The 17,071-nt window shown below is 37.1% G+C and overlaps 1 protein-coding gene and 1 non-coding gene across 5 annotated transcripts in view; both read left to right on the forward strand.

Annotated features, from left to right (window-relative positions):
• The window catches only part of LOC126295208 (histone acetyltransferase KAT2A), a 298,502-nt gene that overhangs the window by 16,316 nt on the left and 265,115 nt on the right, over nucleotides 1–17,071 (forward strand). For 2 of the 4 annotated variants that reach the window (XM_049987541.1, XM_049987543.1), the window contains exon 2: nucleotides 6,982–7,162. The exons of the other annotated variants lie outside the window; for them this stretch is intronic. The gene's annotated coding sequence lies outside the window, so the exon portion shown is untranslated. The remainder of the gene's footprint in view (nucleotides 1–6,981; nucleotides 7,163–17,071) is intronic. 4 annotated transcript variants of the gene reach the window in all.
• Trnaa-agc (transfer RNA alanine (anticodon AGC)) lies at nucleotides 7,529–7,601 on the forward strand. Its single transcript has one exon. It is a non-coding gene; the product is annotated as a tRNA-Ala (tRNA).

The raw sequence follows: 17,071 nt of genomic DNA on the forward strand, positions 1-17,071 counted from the left end.
ACTTAACATTTGTGCTCTAGCCATTCCTGGTTAGCCATTGCGCACTTTATCTGCATCTACAGCTATACTCTGCAAACCACCCCAAAGTGTGTGGTACATGCTGTAACTACTCTAATCTTGTCATGATCCCTATGTGAGCAAAACATAGAGGATTGTAGTATATCCCTAGTGTCACCATTTAAAGCTGGTTCTTGAAACTTTGTTAATAGACTTTCTCGGGACTTTTTACATCTATTTTCAAGAATCTGCCAGCTCAGTTCCTTTGGTATCTCTGTGACACTCTCCCACAGTTTAAACAAACCAGTGACCATTTGTGCTGCCTTTCTCAGTATATGTTCAGTATCCCCTGTTAGTCCCGTATGGCATGAGTCCCACGCAATTGAGCAGTGTTCTAGAATGGGTCGTGTGAGTTATTTATAAGCAACCTCCCTTGTAGACTAAGTGCACTTTCCCAGTATTCTACCAATAAACCAAAGTCAACCACCTGCTTTACCTATAATCAAGCCTATATGATCGCTCCATTACAAAGTATTACTCCCAGGTATTTGTATGAGTTGGCTGATTCCAAACATGACTCATTGATATTATAGTCATAGGATAATATGTTTCTTTGTTATGTGAAGTGCACAGTTTTACATTTCTGAACATTTAAAGCAGGTCACCAATCTTTGCACCATTTTGAAATCTTATCAAGATCTGACAGAATATGTATGCAGCTTCTTTCAGACTGTTCTTCACTATACATAACTGTGACATCTGCAAAAAGTCTGATTTTGCTATTCATATTGTTCAAAAGATCATTTATATACAACATGAACAGCAAGGGTCCCACCACATTCCCTGGAGCATACCCGAAGTTACTCCTACAACTGATGATAACTCTGCATTCAAGATAACATGCTGTGTTCTCCCTACCAAAACGTCCTCAACCCAGTCACAACGTTTACTTAATACCGCATATCATTGAACTTTTGACAGTAAGCACAGGTGTGATACCGAGTCATATGATTTTTGGAAGTCCAAAAATGCAGCATCTCTGAGACACTTTCGATCCAAAGCCTTCAGTATGTCATGTGAGAAAAGTGCAAGTCGGGTTTCACATGACTGATTTTTTCAGAATCCATGCTGGTTAGCATAGGAAGGTTATTCTGTTGAAGATACGTCATTATGTTTGAGCTCAATCCTGTCAATCTCATATTTGAGATGTTTGTATTCCCTTTTGCCTGTTTCGTGTACTGCATTTTTTATGTTTTCTCCTTACATCAATTTATTCAATATCTCCTGTGTTATTCAAGGATTTCTATTAGGCCTTGTCTCTCTACCTAGCTGATTGTCTGCTGTATTCACTATTGTCTCTCAAAGTTACCCATTCGTCTACCACTACATTTTTTTTCCCTGCTCCTGTCAGTCATAGCCCAATCCTTTTCTGAAATTCTCAACAACCTCAGATTCTTTCAACATATCCAGGTACCATCTCCTTAATTTCGTACCTTCTTTGCAAGTTCTTCATTTTTAATCTACTGTTCATAACCAATAAATTGTGATCAGAGACCACATCTGCCCCTGGAAGGTCTTACAATTTAAAATTTGGCTCCAAAATCTATGTATTACCTTTATATAATCAATTTGAAACCTTATGGTGCCTCTAGGTCTCTTACATGTATACAACCTTCTTTTGTGATTCTTAAACCGAGTGTTAGCAATGATTAAATTATGCTCTGTGCAAAATTCTACCAGGCGGGTTCCTTGTTCATTTGTTTCCCCCAGTTCATATTTATCTACAATTTTTCGTTGTCTCCCTTTTGTTCCTATCAAATTCCACTCCCCCATCACTGTTAAATTCTCACCTCCTTATGGCTACTGAGGCTGATTCTTCAAAATATTTAACCATTAGTCTTTCCTTAACAACAATATTAAGCATAATTTTTCAAGTGTGCATCTGGTAGCTGCGTCTGTGTCGAATCTGTCTGAAAACTGGTTGTTGGAAAGTAGGCTATTTTAAATGATGTCCCCACCAGATTTACAGTCCAGAAGACACTAATTGCACCTTGATATTAAATAACCTACATTTTATGGCCAGATTGCATGTCATCTATTATAATTTATGCACAGATAAACAGCTAGCCACATACTACACTCAGTATACGTTCTACAACGTGATCGCTTGAGTGCAGTAACCTAATAATGAAGTGACCGAAATTTACATGTGGCAGAAATTAAATTAACACTGTTACTGATTAATGTTCTTAAATCACTGTCCCTTCAGGTATATAAGCATATCAGAATGAAAACGCTGTGCTCAGTAAATATCATTTGGAAATAACGCAGCTTACAGTCTGATCTTATTGCCACAGTAAGCATTGTTGAAGATGAATACAGTTTCTGAGATTAATTGGCACTCCACGTGATTAAAAACAGTCACTGTATTACAGAATGATCTTCCAGATGCTAAACTTGTATAAAGCTCTGCACACTATGACCTGTAATTTGTTCCAGCTCATCTACAGTACATTTTTGGACGCAGATATTACTCATTTTATCACCTACCCCAGACGGACTGAAATGCCTCTTGAAATGTCCATTTTAAGTTTACAATTATTAACACTAATCTCAGATGATGATGTCCACTGTTTTTTTTTACAAGTTACAATTGAATATTTATGTTCCTGATTAACTGATTAGTAGAGAGATACAACAATAATTGCTAGTGAGTTATGCTGTCTGTTTTGCCAAAAATCTGTGATCATACCTCAGTAACAACATTTTTGGTAGTAATGCTAATTACTCTCAAACTAAATTGATTGCAAAAGTTGCTAATATTTTTCCAGCACTAGCTATACAGATTCTTCAATTACTTGGTTATCGAAGAGCATTTGCCTCAGTCCTACACCAATGCCTATTGTCAAAATTATGACCATCTGTAGTATCAAGTGAAGTTTGTGACTGGATTGAGGACTTCTTGGTAGGCAGGACACAGCATGTTATCTTGGATGGAGAGTCATCGTCAGATGTAGAAGTAACTGTGGGTGTGCCCCAGGGAATAGTATTGGGACCCTTTGTAGTGCTTAAAAAGAAAAGAAAAGGTTGAAAATGTGGGAAGAAATTGTGAATAAAACTGAGTTTTTAAAATTGTTAATGACCGTGAAAAAGGGAAAGAATGAAATGCAAGTCGGACTTCGTACTACAGAAAAGTTATCGGACTTCGTGATTCGGAAAAGCTATTGTTGGGGTGGTCCTAGTGGCGTTTCTGAGCAAAAGTCAAACCAATTTCCACTACAAAAATTATTTGAAAGAGAACAGAGAACAACAAAATGTGATTAACAGGGGGAAATGGCGTAGATAAGAGTTCATCCTTTACCATGTTAACGTGTATTCTCTCGTGCAGCGTCCAGGTCTTGTTCTCCAAAAATTTCCTGTTTCATTTCTGTGTGAAAAGTCGTAGCTGCTCCGAAATTTTGCAGTCATCCAGGAATCACTAATTTATACAAATCAAAACCATCGTGGTATTGAATTTAATTTAGTTTACGTTGCTACTTCCATCCTCCAAATTTCATACCAACTTCCACAATATGTCTGCACATCAATGAGTTTTTTTTGCCTTAGTCCGACGACGGCCAGCAAGTAAGTTAAGCTTCCGCTCTCAAAGACAAAAGCGGGTAGAAAAACTAAAAGAGTTACAGTTTTAGTACCTTCATTTTCTTATATATTTTCTCTGCTGTCGAGCAGCTCATACAGCTGCGACAGTATAATTTATGTCTGAGGGAACGAGTGTAGCACTGCGAAATTCGAAGTCCCACTACACCTTGCTGTTCATGCTGTATATTGATGATCTTGCAGACAATATTAATAGTAAAATCAGGCTTTTTGCAGATTGTGCAGTAATCTGTAATAAAATACTATCTCAGAGAAGCTGCATTAATATTCAATAAGATATTGATAAGATTTCAGTGTGGTGCAGAGTGGCAACATGCAGTAAACGTTCGGAAATGTAAAATTTTGCACTTCACAAAACAAAAACGTAGTATCCTATAACTATAATATCAGTGAGTCGCTGTTTGAATGGGTTACTCGTGCAAATACCTGTGTGTAACAACTTGTAGGGATATGAAATGGAATCACCACATAGGTTCAGTCATGGGCAAAACATTCATTGCTAGAATACTGGGAAAGTGCAATCAATCCACACAAGAGATTACTTACAAATCACTCGGACAACCAGTTCTGGAATATTGCTCAAGTGTGCGGGATCCGTATCATATAGGACTATGATATTGAACATGTACAGAGAAGAAGAGCATGAATGGTCACAGATTTGTCGAGTCTGTAGGAGAGTATCACCGAGATGCCGAAGGAACTGAACTGGTAGACTTTTGAAGACTCCCGAGAAAGTCGATGAACAAAGTTTCAAGAACTGGCTTTAAATGATTCCTCAAGGGATATACTACAATCCCCTACACGTTGCTCACATGGGGATAGTGTGAATAAGACTGCATGCACAGAGGCGTTCAAACATTCTTCCCTTGTTTCATACATGAATGGAACAGGAAGAAGCCCTAATTTATTTATTTTTTTAATTACTTGTCAAGTTGCGTAGGACCAAATTGAGGTCAAAAGTTATGGAATGTGTCAGTACGTCAAATTACAACATAAAGGTAATAATAGATAAAACTAAAATGTTTACGAACCCAAGACGAGTCAAGCCATAAGATCAAGTAAACTCAATCAACAATACAACAAGGATCAGCTTAATTTTTCAAGGAGCTCCTCCACAGAAAAGGAGGAGTGACCCATGAGGAAACTCTACAATTTCAATTTGAAAGTGTGTGGATTGCTGCATTATTGAAAATGGATTCAGCAGTATACTGCACACCTCTCTGCACAAGAGTTAAGGAAATCCGATCCAAATGTAGGTTTGATTTCTGCTGAGTATTAACTGAGTGAAAGCTGCTTATTCTTGCAAATAATCTAATATTGTTAACAAGAAATCCAGTAAGGATCCGCCCGTTTCTGAGCCAAAAGTATCCTATTGGAATGGTAAGAGTTACTACAAAATATAGTACCATACAACATAAGCGAATGAAAATAAACATAGTGGATACTGTTCAACTGCCCACTGGAATACATAATGAGAGAATGGTACAAGGACAATCCAAAGATGATAAGAATTGGACGTGCAAAAGATGATATTAGCTTAAACTGCTTGGGATTCGCTGATGATCTTGCTCTCCTAGCCAACACCGTTCAAGTGAAATCACTACAAGAAATAACAGAGAAAGTAGGCCTTAGAATATCATTTGGGAAAAGAAAAAGAAAAAGAAAAAAAAAGACTGAATAATGCTAACTGATCCACCACATGCAAACAAAATTACAATAGGAGAACAGGAAATAAAAATTGTTGATAAATTTAAATATTTAGGCGAAATAATAACATACAATCTAAATGAGAAGCCATAATGGCAGAACAGAATAAAAAAACTTAACTACACAAATTACATTACCAAAACTACATACAACAAAAAAAGCCTATCTATAGATGCAAAATTAAAACACCAGAAATAACATATGCAGCTGAAACTATCTTCAAAACAACTAATACAGCAGTAATTGACAGAATACTAAAAATAGAAAGAAGAATAATTAGGACATGTATAAATAAACAGTATAAAATAAATGGACATTGGAGAATAGCATCAAATGAAACAGTATATAAGAAAATAGAACCAGTCATGAGCACGATCAGGAAGAAACGCATCTCATTCTTTGGACATCCGATGAGAACTCCAGAAAACAGAATTAGTAAAAAAATAATACAAGAATTGTGGAATAGCAAGAGTGGCATTAAATGGATCGCAGAAATTAAGGAAGATATAAAAGAACTCCAAATTACAGTAGATGACCTAAAAAACAAGACAGAGGAAACCAGAATACTGCAAGACCCGCACACCACACTACAAATGAAAATCAATAAAAGGAGTACAGGAAGAGTGGTCTCAGATGAAGAAAGAAAGAAAATATCTGAAAGAATGAAGAAATATTGGGCAGACAGAAGAGCAAAACATCTTTCATATAAGAATAGACTCTAGTAATTATATTACCTAAATATCATATTAAGTTATTGTTGAGCCAAATTGTATCCCTGTGTAACAACTTGTTTACAACTTTGTATTTTTTTAATAGAGTGGTCCAATGAAGGCCATAAAATAAACAATAAAAAAGGTGGATCCTGAACGTGGGCTTTTCCCTACTATCTGAACAACCAGAAATTTGAACTGTTCAGTTTCGCTAATCACAAGCCCATTCTTTGAAATTAAAACATCAGGTTTTGTTGAATTGTGTGTTAGAACCTGTAAAAACTGAGTCTTACTGTGATTTAACATTAGTTTATTTTCTACAAGCCATGAAGTTATGTCAAGAACTGCATTTTTTGAAACCGAGCCATTATTACACACAACTCATACAATAGGAAGTACTCTCTGCCATGCACCTCACGGTGGTTTGCAGAGTGTAGATGTAAATGTAGATGTAGATTTAGATTTATGCTTATGTTTACATAAGAACAATGATAATGAAGTTTTATATCACTGGTATTTGGAATTAGCACCATTTTTAGGTAAACTAATCACACTTGTGAATACCAGTTAATCAAAAGAATTTAATGGCTAACATAGTCAACTAAGCCCTGAGTTAACAGTCAAGATTTCTGGTACTGTGCACTTATCATGTAAGTAATAATCTCGAAGATATCTGGAAAAAAATAAAAATTTTGCCTAGAAGACAAAAAAGGAGAAAATTCACCTGCTTTGTTACAACTGGTAGCGTTTGATAAAGGACATTTTGATATGACTGTAATTTTATTTCTGTGAACTAGTACATGTCGGAAGTACCGAATCACCCATTATGAGTAGTTTTCCTTGGCAGAACACGCTTGTGAGAGGGGCTGCTGAGCTGCGTTTGATTATAGTTCTTTTGTTGCACAAACAGGTTCTGAGACAGTGCTATTAAAGGAGTGGCATAAAAGGTGCTGATAAGACAACAGTAATGGCGGCAGATGGCAGTTGAGCATCGAGCGGAGCTCGGCTCTCGTGGTTGTGAAGGAAGTGTGTGGGTGCCAGGTGCTAGAGTGGGCAGCAGTGGAGTCTCCGAGCAGTTAGCTGTAGTGCAGGTATATGAGGGAGAATTTGTTTTCCTCCTCTTTTTGTTTTGTTTCTGTTTTAATTTTTTGAGTCACATTGGGTTGTGACTGTTAATCAGAATTGTTATCAGGTAAACAAAAGGCTCAGTTCTGCCAGTTATATTTTTCCCTGAGACATTTAAGTCTCTTCTTTATCTGCGGTAATGATTGAAGCAGAAGAAATGGATTAAAATTTTTGACGCGGCTGGGACTCGAACTGGAGTGCTATTCCAATGCTGGAGATCCCTGGCTGTAGTGACAATGTAAGGGAAAATAAGCAGAAGATATGAACTGAAAGTTTGTTATGGGGAGGGCTCTCCACTTAGATAGTTCGTGTGCAGCAATGTTAATGATGGTGCTGCGGTGGTGTAATGGTTAGCATTTCTGCCTAGCAAGCAAGAAGACCTGGGTTCGAGTCCCGGCCGCAGCACAAATTTTAGTCCATTTCTTCTGCTGCAGTCGTTATCGCAGATAAAGAAGAGATTAAATGTCTCAGAGAAAAATATAATTATAAGATCTATAAGATAACCTAAGATATAAAATTTCCCATTATGTATAATGCTGGGGTGCTATTCCAATGCTGGAGAGCTCTGGCAGTAGTGAAAATGTAAGGGAAAACAAGCAGAAGATATGAATTGGAAGTTTGTGTTGGGGAGGGCACTCAACTTAGGTGGTTTGTGCAGCAATGTTAACCGTGGTGCTGTGGTAGTGTTGTTGTTGTTGTTGTTGTTGTTGTTGTTGTGGTGGTCTTCAGTCCCAAGACTGGTTTGATGCAGCTCTCCATGCTACTCTATCCTGTGCAAGCTTCTTCATCTCCCAGTACCTACTGCAACCTACATCCTTCTGAATCTGCTTAGTGTATTCATCTCTTGGTCTCCCTCTACGATTTTACCCTCCACGCTGCCCTCCAATACTAAATTGGTGATCCCTCGATGCCTCAGAACATGTCCTACCAACCAATCCCTTCTTCTAGTCAAGTTGTGCCACAAACTCCTCTTCTCCCCAATTCTATTCAATACCTCCTCATTAGTTATCTGATCTACCCACCTAATCATCAGCATTCTTCTGTAGCACCACATTTCGAAAGCTTCTATTCTCTTCTTGTCCAAACTATTTATCGTCAATGTTTCACTTCCATACATCGCTACACTCCATACAAATACTTTCAGAAACGACTTCCTGACACTTAAATCTATACTCGATGTTAACAAATTTCTCTTCTTCAGAAACACTTTCCTTCCCATTGCCAGTGTACATTTTATATCCTCTCTACTTCGACCATCATCAGTTATTTTACTTCCTAAATAGCAAAACTCCTTTACTACTTTAAGTGTCTCATTTCATAATCTAATTCCCTCAGCATCACCCAATTTAATTTGACTACATTCCATTATCCTCGTTTTGCTTTTGTTGATGTTCATCTTATATCCTCCTTTCAAGACACTGTCCATTCCGTTCAACTGCTCTTCCAAGTCCTTTGCCGTCTCTGACAGAATTACAATGTCATCGGCGAACCTCAAAGTTTTTACTTCTTCTCCATGAATTTTAATACCTACCCCAAATTTTTCTTTTCTTTCCTTTACTGCTTGCTCAATATACAGATTGAATAACATCACTCCCTTCCCAACCACTGCTTCCCTTTCATGCCCCTCTACTCTTATGACTGGCAATTCTTTATTATTATCACCAATTCTATGTCATTCACCAGCCACAGCTGCACAGACAGCGTCAAGATACAACATTATCAAAATACATGAATACAGCTATACTATGATAATAATTTAATACCGCACAACACATTTAAGTTATAAATTAGATTAAAATAATATCACAACTATAAAATAGATACAAGTATATAAAATTAAATATAACACTTGCTGTTGGAGTCATGGAACTGAGCTGCACCTCAAGTAAACACTATGCTATTACTAGAGAAGAAATCTTCATTTTTGTAGAAGGGTTGCTCTTTTGTTGTTGTTGTTGTCTTCAGTCCTGAAACCGGTTTGATGCTGCTCTCCATGCTACTCTATCCTGTGAAAGCTTCTTCATCTACATCCTTCTGAATCTGCTTAGTGTAGTCATCTCTTGGTCTCCCTCTATGATTTTTACCTTCCACACTGCCCTCCAATGCTAAATTTGTGATCCCTTGATGCCTCAGAACATGTCCTGCCAACCGGTCCCTTCTTCTTGTCAAATTGTGCCACAAAATCCTCTTCTCCCCAATTCTATTCAATACCTCCTCATTAGTTATGTGATCTACCCATCTAAACTTCAGCATTCTTCTGTAGCACCACATTTCAAAAGCTTCTATTCTCTTCTTGTCCAAACTGTTTATCGTCCATGTTTCACTTCCATACATGGCTACACTCTGTACCAATACTTTCAGAAACGACTTCCTGACACTTAAATCTATACTCGATGTTAACAAATTTCTCTTCTTCAGAAACGCTTTCCTTGCCATTGCCAGTCTACATTTTATATCCTCTCTACTTCGACCATCATCAGTTATTTTGCTCCCCAAATAGCAAAACTCCTTTACTACTTTAAGTGTCTCATTTCCTAATCTGATTCCCTCAGCATCACCTGACTTAATTCGACTATATTCCATTATCCTCGTGTTGCTTTTGTTGATGTTCATCTTATATCCTCCTTTCAAGACACTATCCATTCCGTTCAACTGCTCTTCTAAGCCCTTTGCTGTCTCTGACCGAATTACAATGTCATCGGTGAACTTCAAAGTTTTTATTTCTTCTCCATGGATTTTAATATCTACTCCGAACTTTTCTTTTGTTTCCTTCACTGCTTGCTCAACACACAGATTGAATAACATTGGGGAGAGGCTACAATCCTGTCTCACTACCTTCCCAACCACTGCTTCCCTTTCATGCCTTTCGCTCCCTGTATTTTATCCCTGCTACCTTCAGAATTTGAAAGAGAGTATTCCAGTCAACATTGTCAAAAGCTTTCTCTAAGTCTACAAATGCTAGAAACGTAGGTTTGCACTTCCTTATTCTAGCCTCTAGTGTAATGGTTAGCATTTCTGCCTAACAAGCAGGAAGACCTGGGTTCGAGTCCCGGCCGCAGCACAAATTTTAATCCATTTCTTCTGCTCCATTCATTCTTTCACTGTGTTGACATTGTCACATTACCATTCATTGCTTTATTAAAAATCACTAACTAGTGTGAACTTTGAAAACACTGCAGATGATTTGCTTCGAGCATATTACCAATGTAAATCATCAAGAGGCGGAAGCATGGAATTGTAACACACAACTAAATCTGTTTTTTAGTGGATACTTATCTTCAGGAAGCATAACTTCTGCCTGGCTGTTCCTTTTGTAATGTACCATAATAAATTGATAAATATTTCCATTTGATGTTCTGTTTATTCTTTGTGTTTGAAGCAAAATATGACAAAACTTTGCACCATCGGACTAGTACTAGCATATGGCTTCAGACTGGTTTAACACTCAACATAGACTCCTTTGACTGCTTAGGTGGGCCTTACCACACAATGATCCAGCTGCCCCTACCCATGGGTTTTATGCATTCCTCACACCAGAGTTTCAACAATGTAGGAAAAGACAGATTGCTACTGACTGTAAAGAAGACATGTCAAGTTGCAGACAGGCACAATTAAGACACTCACATGATTCTGCCGGCAACTTGACGTGTCTTCTTTACGATCAATAGCAATCTGTCTTTTCCTACATTGTTGATATTCCTTACTGGAGTTTCCATTGTTTGGCATGCAAAAAATGAACAAGACCTTTTTGTACAGAACGTAATGTAGTTGAATTTTGTATTGGGATATGTTTTCGCTGGAGGCCATAGTTTTCAAGTTATATAATAAAAAAGTACAAAAGTTACATTCGAAAGCATTATTCATGTAGAACTTGAAAACTGTGGCCTCCAGCAAAAAAAAGTATCCAGTACAAAATTTAACCACATTAAATTTCGTAAAAAAAAGGTCTTGTTCATTTTTTTCTGTAGGACTAATTGTTTGCGCTTAGCAAGTGAGGCAATATAGGAATCTCATATGGTTTTTGAAGGTGTTGAAGATTGTGTAAACCTAGCTTAATCGCCCTGCTGGTTTTGTTTTGTGTGTGCGTGTGCGTGTGCGCGTGCGCGTGGGCGTGGGTGTGGGTGTGTGTGTGTGAGAGAGAGAGAGAGAGAGAGAGAGAGAGAGAGAGAGAGAGAGAGAGAGAGAGAGAGATCATGGTTATTATTTTCTCATCAACTGTAGTATATATTTCCAAATAAAAATCTGTAGTAATTTGCACAGTTATTATTGTTTCACTTTACTGGCTTCAGCAGATTAATCTGCCATCTTCAGTGCATAATATTGGTTTAGCAGATGTCAGTTTGTTCAACATGGAAGCATAACAACACCTCAACCCCAATAATGTTTGTATTGTATGTAATAATTGCACACACAGATTGATAATTTACAGTAAATGAATCACATTTACTGTAAATTATCGATCTCTGTTTACAATTTCACATACAGTATGTATATTTTTGGAGTTGTAATTTCATTATGCTTCTGCATAGAAGACATTGACATATGCCAAACCAATATTACACTCTGAAGATGGCAGAGTAATCTGTTGAGCCCAGTAACATGAAATAAAAATAATTGTGTAACTGATGACCGAATTTTATTCTGAAATACATATTACAGTAAGTGACATGTTTTTAAAGCTTTATTGGTGCCTAAATACAATTAGTCCTGCAATGAAAACTTATGATTTTACATAAATGCAACTACTAAAAATATTGTACGAAAATTGTATAATTGGAAATGTAGTTATATATGTCTTTGTGCAAAATTTCATTGGTTACATTTTGTTAACAAATAGTTTAAGTAAGGTATTCATTTACTTTTTAATTATTAGATAATTCTTAATATTAACATTAGGTCTGAATCTTGAATTTGTAATGAACATTATACATTTAACAGTTCCAGTGTAAGCAAATTTGGGAATGTGATTTCAGGACTTAGTGCCAAACCAAAACTTTAGAAATTTCTGTGTAACTAAATTAAAAGTGCTTATGTAAAATAGGGATAATTTGAAAGCTGTAAACAAGGTGGAGGCGATTACAAACTCGTATTGAAGTGCAATAGAAATGATCACTTTAGCAGTTATGTACAAAGTATGTGTTCCACGTACCACCTGTGACTCGGGATGGTCATTAGTCCCAGTATCGATAACTTCTTGTTTCTTAGTCTGCCTTGTTACAACTTGTAAAGAGGACTGATGGAATACGTTCACTGAATACTGTCCTGGGGCATAATTTTCTGGAACAAAGCAGTCGAGGGCAAAAAAAAAGTATTCGTCTATGGAAGTGTGTACTAAAAATATTGTGTAAAGTTGATAACCCAACATTTTGTGAGCAGTAAAGCTATTTGCAAAAAAATTGTGATTTCACATAAAATAGTAATCTCCCAAAAGTATTTTTGAGGATCGTGGAATTCTGAAACTAACTTCCAACAATATTTACACCTTAATGGTTTTTGTTGCTGATGATAAAACATCAGTTGCTGTTTAACAGTGATTTACCCTCTCGAAATATTGAACACATAACTTTCATGTGACTTTGCCTTCTTGTCAAATGAGTTATTTACAGTAATGGTAAGATATTCACCAATGAAAGAGAGAGAGAGAGAGAGAGAGAGAGAGAGAGAGAGAGAGAGAACCAAAGACTGCCTTTTTATTGGCAGAACACTTACAAGATGCAACAGATCTACTAAAGAGACTGCCTGCATTACAGTTATCTGTTCTTTTTTGGAGTACTGCTGCACAGTTTGGATTATGTACCAGCTAGGATTTACGGAGTGCATCGAGAAAGTTCAAAGAAGGGCAGCATGTTTTTTTTTTTTGTTATCAAGAAACAGGAGAGAGTATCACAGACATGATACAGGGTTTAGGGTGGACATGATTAAAACAAAGGCATTCCTCGATGCGAAGGGATCTTCTGACGAAATTTCAATCATGTCGCCAACCTACATAGGGAGGGACGATCATAATAAATTAGTGAAACCAGAGCTATCACAGAATGATATAGGCATTCATTTTTTCCATGCTACTGTTTGAAAGTAGAGTAATAGAGAATTATATGAATTGGTTTGACGAACCCTCTGCCATGCACTTAAGAATGATGTGCAGAGTAGCCATATAGGTGTAAATGTAGATTACAAAGTGTTTTTAGGGAGATGGACTTAGTAACTATGACGGATACCTACAGCAACATGACATTGCTATTAGTGTCCGATTATGCACTTTTCTCCTATTCTTTGGTTTTCTTTAATTAATTCATTGCATTCTGAAATGTGGAGTGAGGAAACGTAAATGCGAACAAAGAGCAGAACGTGTTCAAGAATGCATGGTAATAAACTCTCATAAAACAGCTATAAACTGTCTCTGCTATATTTAACATAAACAAATGACTAGGAAAGCTACCACTTTAGAATGGATGTGGGAAAGGATGTTGGCTGCTGTTTCTCCAGTTGCAGTAAACAGCTGCGTGCTCAGTATTTACATGTCTATATTGATATTCATCAACTAGCAAGAAGCACATGGTCACCATAAGAGTGGACGCCTGTTACTGTGCGTGCAACAAATCAGAATCTTCAATTCTCATGTGTGATTAATAAGATTACTGGTGGAATGAGTAGGAATGAAGAATGTTTATAGTTCTCTTTTAATTGGTATAGAGTCCCAATTTTTTGCTTTCCATTTGATGGGAGTTTGTTAACCCTTAAGTTACGAGGCTTTACTGTAACGTATACCCTGAGGTGTGGTCTCTGCGACCCCTATCTTTAAACCAAGTTTGAAAATTTAATTTATGTTATATATCATCTATGCTTACAACTATGTAAATGTTGCTTAAATACTCCTTGTTGAGTTTTATTGCACTGAATAAAGCCAGCAGTATTTTATTTATGTATCATGCAAAAATTACGTACTTTTGTGAAGCTTTTTCAATAGTACACATAAACGAACTGTCAGAGGACTACATTTCAGATTCGGAAAAATTATGGTGCCTCTGTAGAAAGCCATTATGGTACCTCTGTAGAAAGCAAATTTTCACATGAAACTAAATTCCAGGATTGGAACTTGCATATAAAAACTGAACTCGATAGTCGGAAAAAGAAAGGCTGCAAAATTAACATTCAGTATTGAAATCTACCCTTTTTACCACCACCTGATGGAGAAAAGAATTGTTATCACCACCATTGTCCTGGAGTTCTTCCTCTGAATGGTCCTCTTGTCCCCCAGTAGAATTCTAATCACTAGCTTTTGAAAAATCATTATATTCTTTATCTACTTATTGTTATATGTCATTGACATCGTTCTCCATCCACTGACTAAAAATTTCATTGTGTCACATTCTCGCGAACACATTTTGTACTGAACTGATGAAAACAGGTGTGCAGTTCACAAGATGTGGTCTAGGAGACTTCACCACATGTCAACAACACATGTCAGCAACAATCAATTAAGGCGACAACACAACCGACAATAATAATTTGTAGGGTTGGTGATTAAAAGAGTGTAGGTGATGTATAAAACTATTCCACCATAACTGACCTATGAGAGCAACTTTGAAAATTCTGGCTTGATCTACACCTCATGAGTTAAGGATTAAATGTTCGGAGTACATAACTTCACCCTGGACCTTAGTCTGTATGAAAATTGTGACTGTGTCAATCACAGTATACCTAAGGCAGATTTTTATTGTTAGTGGCAAATAATTTGTAGACTTAGAGAAAGCATTTGACAATGTTGACTGGAATACTCTCTTCCAAATTCTGAAGGTGGCAGGGGTAAAATACAGGGAGTGAAAGGCTGTATACAATTTGTACAGAAACCAGATGGTTATAAGAGTCCAATGACATGAAAGGGAAGCAGTGGTTGGGAAGAGAGTGAGACAGGGTTGTAGCCTCACCCCAATATTATTCAATCTGTATATTGAGCAAGCAGTAAAGGAAACAAAAGAAAAATTTGGAGTAGGTATTAAAGTCCATGGAGAAGAAATAAAAACGTTGAGGTTCGCCAATGACATTGTAATTCTGCCAGAGACAGCAAAAGATTTGGAAGAGCAGTTGAACGGAATGGACAGTGTCTTGAAAGGAGGATATAAGATGAACATCAACAAAAGCAAAACGAGGATAATGGAATGTAGTCAAATTATAACGGGTGATGCTTGAGGGTATTAGATTAAGAAATGAGTCGCTTAACGTAGTAAATGAGTTTTACTATTTGGGGAGCAAAATAACTGATGAGGGTCGAAGTAGAGAGGATTAAAATGTAAACTAGCAATGGCAAGGAAAGCGTTTCTCAAGAAGAGAAATTTGTTAACATCAAGTATAGGTTTAAGTGTCAGGAAGTCGTTTCTGAAAGTATTTGTATGGAGTGTAGCCATGTATGGAAGTGAAACATGGACGATAAATAGTTTAGAGAAGAAGAGAATAGAAGCTTTTGAAATGTGGTGCTACAGAAGAATGCTGAAGATTAGATGGGTAGATCACGTAACTAATGAGGCGGTATTGAATAGAATTGGGGAGAAGAGGAGTTTGTGGCACAACTTGACTAGAAGAAGGGATCGGTTGATGGGACATCTTCTGAGGCATCAAGGGATCACCAATTTAGTATTGGAGGGCAGCATGGAGAGTAAAAATTGTGGAGGGAGACCAAGAGATGAATACACTGAGCAGATTCAGAAGGATGTAAGGTGCAGTAGGTACTGGGAGATAAAGAAGCTTGCACAGGATAGAGTAGCATGGAGAGCTGCATCAAACCAGTCTTGGGACTGAAGACCACAACAACAACAGAGAAAAATATTCGTTCTTTGAAAAAGCTGATTACTTTTTGACTTTTCATCTTTATTATATTTGTAAAAATGCTTTTATTGGTTGATACGTGCTGTGTGATATGATTCAAAGTGGCGAATATGATGCTTATACGAACTTAAATGTGTTTAATCCTTGCTCCCACACTGTTGCATAATGTACACATTGTATACTGCATAGCTTCTTCACTAGCACAATGCGTAGACATGTACTCCTGCCCATACTCCTCTGTATGCACTGCTCTGCAGTGACTCTGCACGTGGCACTGCATCATGTGCTGGGACAGCTCGGGAAGGGGGAGAGCGGGATGCACATCACGAGCTGTGATTACCCAGACAGACAGACATTTGAGGGCACCCAATTTTATCGCACTTATAATAAGCTTGCTTTACTCACCATCGCTCATCACATATGTGAACACAGCAGCGGGTGACAGCTAGCCTCTAAGGCAATGTACTGACTGACTGCTAAGGATGGAAATTTGAAATCTAGAGAAGGATTGGATCTTATATCATTTAAGAAGGGATTCTCCAAATTTCCCTCCTAAGGGGTTGAAATAGGGGATAGAGGCATTTTGAAAGTATATCACTATTAACGGAATTTTGAAGCAAGAGTTACGAAAATGGGTATTTGATATCTGAGTCAGAAAATAAAAAATGTGTGTTTCAGCATTTCTTAAATTCTACCACTAAGGGAATAAAATAATGGGTGAAATTTGTTTCTTGAAAATAAATAATTACTAAAGAAGTCATCAATGATATATAAGGCTACATCTCTGACAGTTCATATTTGAATTTTTGGTTAGAAAAAAAAACATGTTTTAGTGTTTCTGGAAATTCAGAGTATGGTAGAGGACGAAAATTTTTAAGAAAATATTTTGTTACATTAAAAAATTTTAAAGCTAAATTTATGAAAGTTGGTATTTCACTTCTCGGTTAGATAAAAAGAATATTTGTTAGGGGTGAAAGCTGCTACGGAAATATCTCCACAAGAACCCAAAAGCCATGAGCTACAAGAATATTTGTTGGAGGATGAAAATTGTT

This window comes from Schistocerca gregaria, chromosome 11 (genome assembly GCF_023897955.1).
Source record: "Schistocerca gregaria isolate iqSchGreg1 chromosome 11, iqSchGreg1.2, whole genome shotgun sequence".
Classification (NCBI taxonomy): domain Eukaryota; kingdom Metazoa; phylum Arthropoda; class Insecta; order Orthoptera; family Acrididae; genus Schistocerca; species Schistocerca gregaria.